Source organism: Oratosquilla oratoria, chromosome 13, assembly GCF_046742065.1.
Source record: "Oratosquilla oratoria isolate Oo_2021 chromosome 13, ASM4674206v1, whole genome shotgun sequence".
Lineage (NCBI taxonomy): Eukaryota > Metazoa > Arthropoda > Malacostraca > Stomatopoda > Squillidae > Oratosquilla > Oratosquilla oratoria.
Window position 1 is genome coordinate 6528083 of NC_134789.1, and position 7500 is coordinate 6535582.

Consider the following 7500-nt stretch of genomic DNA (forward strand, 5'->3'; position numbering starts at 1 on the left):
AGTCGGTTTTCTAATACAGTAGCAGATGGATTGACTGGATGGTTAAGAGACTCGACTAAGCGAGCCGTAATGTCGTTATCTTATTGGTAAGCTATAGGGGACTAGAGATAGTTATAGGTTGCCGGAAATATAATCGCGTTATATCATTTGATGATGTTTATGATTATTCAAAAGCTGGTGAGGATGTTAATGTCTGGTTGTAATTGGTACATTCTGGCAATTTTCCATAAAGACCTCTATTTGAAAGCCCAGGTTCTTTACTTGTCAATTATCACCTTAAACAAACAAATAAATAAATACATTAATAAAATACTGGAGTATTTGAAAAAATTCTTTTGTATGTTCAAATGAACTTTTACAAAACGCTCATACTTTCTTTCCCTCTACCGTGAGAAATATTCTTTTCCTTTTGGCGTATATCTGTTCACCTACAACTCAAAATGTTAAAAAAAAAGAATATCAAGATGTTTCTTTCTTTCAAAACTCAGTTTTGAATTGGAAGACTGTTCTATATCTCTTATGAAGCCCCGTTTCATGGTTTTTATTTTATTATATATAAAAATATATAAATATATATATATATATATATATATATTATATATGTATATGTATATATATATATATATATATATATATATATATACTGTATATACATGAGTATATTTATATATTTATCTATTTATTTATTTATTTATTTATTCTATTTTATTTTATTTTTTCTTTGTCCATGATTTGTTATATGTAAATAAAAATGGGGTGGAGAGAGGCATTTACCAGACCATGCCAGGGGCACTTTGTTTAAACTACCACCATCTCCATAATAACACTCACTACCACCACCACCACCACTACCACCATCACCATCTCTACCTCCACCACAGTAACATCCACTACCAGCACCACCTACCACCTACCACCACCAACAGCTCTACCACTGGTCGGTCAAGCGAGTATACTAGCATCACCCCCTCCCACCCTTCCTCGTTCCCTCCTTCGTTCCCTCCCTCTCGCCTTCCCTCCTTCACTCCCTCCCTCTCGCCTTCCCTCCTTCTCTCCCTCCCTCCCTCTTTCATCCTTCGAACTGATCAGTGCAACTCTCCTCCCATTTCGTAACCACTCTGGACAACAACTTCGGAACCCTTTGTTCCCGCTTGACCGCTTCTTCATTCTTGGTGCTCTCTACGTCCATCATCAAACTGACCCCGTCTAGTACCCTCCTCCCATCTACCGGTCCCTTGTGTGTGTGTGTCATGGACACAACACAGTCTTCCTCTCTTCCAGTGGTAATAATTCCCATTCCCTCATTGTGTAGTGTATTCGAATACAACTCTAATATATACCAAAAGCAGACACTACCTACCTTGGTAACTATGAACTCTGTTATGCCTTTTTTAGATTTCGATTTGCATCTCACCTCTGATCATTGACAACAAATCCCCACCCTCCCCTTCAGTCAACCTCCCTTCCACTCTCCTTTTCTCCTCTATTTCTATCACTCTATTTCTATCACACTAACAAATAATCCCCCGCTCTCTTCTTCTATTACTTCCTTTTTGTCTTCTCGTGCTCTTCTTCTATTTTTACTCTTCATTTCTCTCTTCCAAAACTGCTCTTCTTCCTATACTATCACCCCCGTTTTCTCACTAATTCTCCTTCACGCGTCATCTTTTCTGTACCTCTTTTTTCTCCATCGTGCTCTCTTATATTTCTTCTTCTTCCGTCTCTGATCTACACTGTCCCTACACTCGACTAAACTCTCTTTTCCTCCCACTGTTCACCACCACAATCACAACCATTGCTAGCACCATTACCACCACTGCCACCACTATCACCACCACTGTTAACCCCGCCACCCTCATCACCACCACCACCATATCCAATACCACCAGCACCACTACGTTAACCTCCAACACCATCACCACCACGTCCAACACCATCATCACTACCACCACCACCACTACCACTACCACCGCCACCGCGTCATGACAATATGCACCAAGAGAAGCACCACCTCGAGTATAAAGGAAACCTGTTTGTTTGTGTCGGCTCAAGCACTGCCGTGTACAAACAGGCTCCATTAAAACCACGTGTATCGTAAGTGCATTGGCGCCACCGTAAACTTTTATTGGTCATGTAGTGAAGAACCAAACGGCATTGGGCCATCTCCCGGGTGGGCGGGTGGGCGGGGGTGGGGCTGCTAACAAACGACCTAGAACGAATTAGTTACTTGATCTGCATATTCCCTCGTTCCATCTGCCTTGGGTCGAGGATTAGTTTGCCCCTCTGCAGGAGGATTTTGTAAGGATGCTGGTCCTCAAATGTACACTTGAGTAGGTTCTCGAGTACACTTCCTTCTATATTTTATTCTATCTTAAACTAGACACAGTACGGAAAGTGTAATAGTAGGATCATTTTCAAGTAAGGTAATGCTTTCTTACAAGAGTACTGGCTTCTGTTCCTTTCCAAAACGGCTGAAGGGCAATTTTACTTCTCCGGCCGTCTGTACACAAGGTGAAGATGGAGCCCACAGCCTACCTGCAGAAGAAATATCACAATTATCACTGAAGAATTATGAATGGATGACGAAAACATCTTACCAGTATGGGGTGCACCATGTCCTTCACACTATACACTATTGGTCTTATTATATAGGAAATATATATGATATATATATATATATATATATATATATATATATATGACATATGTTATATGTATATATATATGTATATATATATATATATATATAAATACACACATACACACACACACACACACACACATATATATATATATATTTATATATATATATATCATTATATACATGTAATCTAGACACACGCACACGCAAACACATAAGCATATGGACACACACGCACGCACACGCACACACACACACACACACACACACACACACACACACACACACACACACACACACACACACACACGCACGCGAACGCGGATACGCTCACTATTGTCATTCCCTGGTCTGAATTGATGCATATAAGAGTCGACGAATGAGCCTTTGTATGTGCCAAGGATTTTAATGTGACATAACCAGTCTCGTAAATTATTTCTTTTTTAGATCATTTTTCCCTAAACCCCTCGCTCCGTTAAAGATTATTCACCTCATTATTCCAAGAGGATGAGGTCTCTCTTATGATGTAATGTCTTGTTCAATTTTATCTTCGTTTCTCCAATATCTGATTCTGGGTCATCTTTATGCCGTCGCCAGAGTCCCTCTAATGTTTCCTATAAATGGATCCCAATCTGGAGGTCCATCAGAGGAACGCTAACTTTTCAACACAGTTGCTTCTGGGAGTCTTCAGTTTACCTCTAATAGATAAGTGATTATGTCGTTTTACAACTTTCACCTTGCTTTTGATTAAATGTGACCGCTAGGCACGCTAGAAGTGTTTAGTAATGTCCATGGAGGGTCAAACTGGAAGTGTTTTTTCTAGTTTTATTTCCGAAGAGTAGGAAGTTTGAGCAACACTTCTGTACAAGCGATAAATCATTATGTAAGAATTATCATGATGTTCAAGAAGGTACAGGGGTAAGGGTTGGTTTCTAAGGGGAGACATAACTCATTGGGATTGCTGATGACCTGATATTAAGATAAACTCACAACAAACCCTCTACCATATCTTGGGTCAAGGTGTCCGCTGTAACTAACCAGATGGATGTCAGCTTTGCATAAGAACGACAGCACCACGACGCTCCTAGAAACAACAACAACAACAACAACAACAACAACAACAACAACAACAACAACAACAACAACAACAACAACAACAACAACAACAACAACAACAACAACAACAACAACAACAACAACACCACCACAACAACAACAACACAACAACAACAACAACAACAACAACAACAACAACAACAACAACAACAACAACAACAACAACAACAACAACAACAATTGTAACAAGGATCACTTGGGGTTGCTCGCTATGTAAGGTTAGTCGCCGACAGCGAAAAGTGGCAACGCTTAAGATAGAGAAGGAAGAAGAAATGGAACGAGCCCCCATATCCATCTAAGTCACGATAACATCACCAAAAGAAAACACAGACATCTTTTCCTTTTCCTCCTCCTCATCCCCTTCATCTTCATCCTCCTCCTCCTCATATTTTTCCTCCTTCTCCTCCTCCTCCCCTCCCCTTCTCCTTCTTTTCCTCCTCTTACTCTTCTTCTTCCTTCTATTTCTTCTTTCTCTTTTTCCTATTCCTCATCCTACTTCTCCATTCCTCCTTTTCCTCCTCCTCCTCCTCCTCCTCTTACTCTCCCACCTGACTAGGCCGAGTACGGTTTGCCTTTGCCTCTCCCAGTCGCCTCCAATGCGCTCCCTCGTTGTAACGTGTCACTTCTTCGGCGCCTTCGTCGTTTGGCCCGCCGTTATCACAGCCATAACCCGGAACCATTAAAGCGCTCGTCCCCGCGCTCTTCATCTTTCTTTAGTCCTTATCGTCAGCGACGCCACTTTTACAGTCGTCATAATCCCAAGTACTTGTTACATTATCGTTGCCGCCGATAGTTTTTTTTTTCTTCTTCTTCTTCTTCTTCGGGTTTATGGCCGATTGTGTCACCATACTTTCATGCCGGACTCCTTCCGCAGACTCTACTCTTCCTGTAGTCTTAGGGTTCATTCCTTACCCTCCTGTTCGTCTTTGATGTTGCGAGTCTTTATGCAAATCCCATCGCTTAGCAGAAGGTTCCGATTATCTTCACCTTACGCAGAAACGTGAGAGCAACAAAACGACACACCAAGCCATCGCGCCCATTTTCTACGACCCTTCTACATCTCTTCCGCCTGTCCGAACCTTCCTCTCTCGCACTCGTCCGTCACGCCGTTCCAGCCGACCCCTTCTTCTCGTTAGATCCAGAAAGATCCTCGTCCGCGAGACCAATACTGTCTCATCAGAAACAGGAGCGTTGGTAGGGAACGGTAACTTTGGTAGCAGGAGAATTACCAACGAGACGACGAACACCATTAACTTAATTTTTCAAACGTTTCGGTAATCAACGTTGCCATCTTCAGTGAGTCTATGATAAAATAGAATGAGATAGAATAAAAAAGCGCATAATGTTTGAAAAATATAATTCATGATGGTATGCGTCACTTCATTGGTAATTCTCCAATACTGTCTCTTTCATTTTACTGTGGACAGCATATCTGATAGGCAGCGTGTAGCTGTGGCCGAAGCCGTCACCTTTGCCTTATGCGCTTGGGCTGTTGGAGCAAGTAACAGTCACTGCCGGGAATTTAAGAGAAGCACAGGATTCGAACCCAAAGCTAACAGTGGTATTCTTAAAAAAAAAAAAAAAAAAAAAATCTTTATGTATCTTATATAAATTCTTGGAAAGGATTTTTTTTCTACAAGGAAAGAACTTTTTTAAGAATGCCACCGTAAGATTTTAACTATGGTATTCTGAAAAAATCTTTACTTATATAAATCTTTCCATTCCAAGGATTTATATAAAATTTATATAAAGAATTTTTTTTTTTAAGAATACCACCATAAGTAAACTCTAGACCAGCATACTTTCGATTATGCAACCAACGCACTAAGGAGGGTGAACAGAAAAAAATAATAATAATAATCTTCGTTTCTTAGTTATATGAACTCGAAGTAAGCGGCACAGCAATCAACTTTTTAAATCATGTCCAACGTGGTTTTTGTCAATCAATTGTTCACTTTAGATTGACAAGGATTTACATAAGAGCTAAAATTTCCTCAACAGTTTGATTAAAAGCTCATGTCTGGAACACAAGTAAAACATGAAAAAAAAAATGAAAGCTGACATAAAAGTTATTTGACGATTGGAGAACTACAAAACAATCATTCAACAACAGTGATAAAACAAGTAAAAGAAATCTTTGATAAGTTTATTCTCATAGACCACGTCTATCAACACGTCATCAAAACTAGTGTCTGCCATCTTGACCACCTGGTCCTCTTACGCTGTCCCTCCCCCCAATCCTCGTACACCAACAACAACATTACAACTGCCATTAACGTCGTTTTAGCTGAAATAGGAGCCGTAGCTTCAACATTTATTGCGATGATGAAAAAATAGGAGGCGACATCGTTCTTATCGTTAAGTATTCTTCTCGTCTTCGTCCAGCACCCGCAGGGAGGGTTATCTTTATCATCAACACCATTACTCCTTGCAACTCACAACAAAACCTGTTTTAGCATCGTCGCAGACACGACCCATTGTCCAGTCTCCGTCCAGCACTTCTTCTTTACCTGACTTTTGCCATCTTTTTCTTATCTCGGGCCGCGGCAGCTCTCGCTTTGCTTCTGTAATCGTCTAGCATGGCTTCAGAAGCTCGGAGATATGCTTGTCTCGTTCTACTTATAACTCAAGTTGCGCGATCGCCATTTCTACCGTCGCCGCTTCGGAAACTGTACGAGAGCCGGACACTTTCATTCAGCCGGGAATCTAATTGGGCGAGACGCGCTCTTTGGGACAAAGAAGAAAAGGTCTCAACACATTCTCGATAAGACTTCCGTTGCGGGAGTCGACTTTAGCGTTTTTGTTTTTTTGGTTTTCAGAAAACTATTTCTTTCTGCTGAAGGAAATCTGATACCATCCCTGAGTTAACACATATATTCCTTATTCTGGCTACGACCAAAGGACTTTGTTCAACTTAATGAATCTCGACGTTCTCAGTCATAAGGATTTACCGGCGTATTGGCTAGTTGATACCTTGGTTATATATGTGTGGCGTGTATCTTTGCCAGCAAGACGGCATCCTCTTACTGTTAACGGATTATTCACCTCTAACAACTAATCCCTCTTGCGCCTCCGGCCGTCAAGACCTCAATACAGCTTCGCTTTGCTAATGCCGTGATATTCTGCTTCTTAGTCCGAAAGCCTCATCAGATGAACCTCGCAACAAATGTCTTAAAACCTGCTTCTGTCTATTAATGTTGCATCACCAGAGCTCGTGGTTGTAAGAGGCCATAATCCGGCTACGCTTACTTACACTAAATGAGACGCCTCCAACGGACATCTTCCTAAGACATGAATCTCCCTCAGAACGAAACATAGCTAGATTAGCAAACATACAGAAACAGATATATACATAAACCAAATGGATAAATATATTACTAAAATGAATAAGTAGATAAATTTATGAAGAGAAAATTAAAATTAAAATAATAGAACTTGCCCCTCAATGATGTCAAGTTCGTATAGTTCCTAACTAGATTTACAATCTTTAGCAGCTTGACCTTCAACTTCAGATACTGACTGATTAGTGTGATTGGTCACTCTTCACTCTCCATAGACATAAATCTGCATCAGAGTCATCTTGATTGGTCATCTCATGCGAGCATTCTATCCATACAATAGGATTCACTTTGAAATATTTTTCTTTCATTGTGCTTATAAGAAACTTCCCTTTACTGAATGGAATCGTGTAGTGTGTACTCAAATAATTATATATTTTTTTCTATTTATTACTTTTTTATCTT

The 7500-nt window shown here is 40.3% G+C and overlaps 1 long non-coding RNA gene across 1 annotated transcript in view; it reads right to left on the reverse strand.

Annotated features, from left to right (window-relative positions):
- LOC143032111 (uncharacterized) overlaps positions 1 to 7500 on the reverse strand; it is a 93611-nt gene that overhangs the window by 34841 nt on the left and 51270 nt on the right. Inside the window, exon 3 of the long non-coding RNA XR_012967073.1 lies at positions 2439 to 2535. This is a non-coding gene — a long non-coding RNA (uncharacterized LOC143032111). The remainder of the gene's footprint in view (positions 1 to 2438; positions 2536 to 7500) is intronic.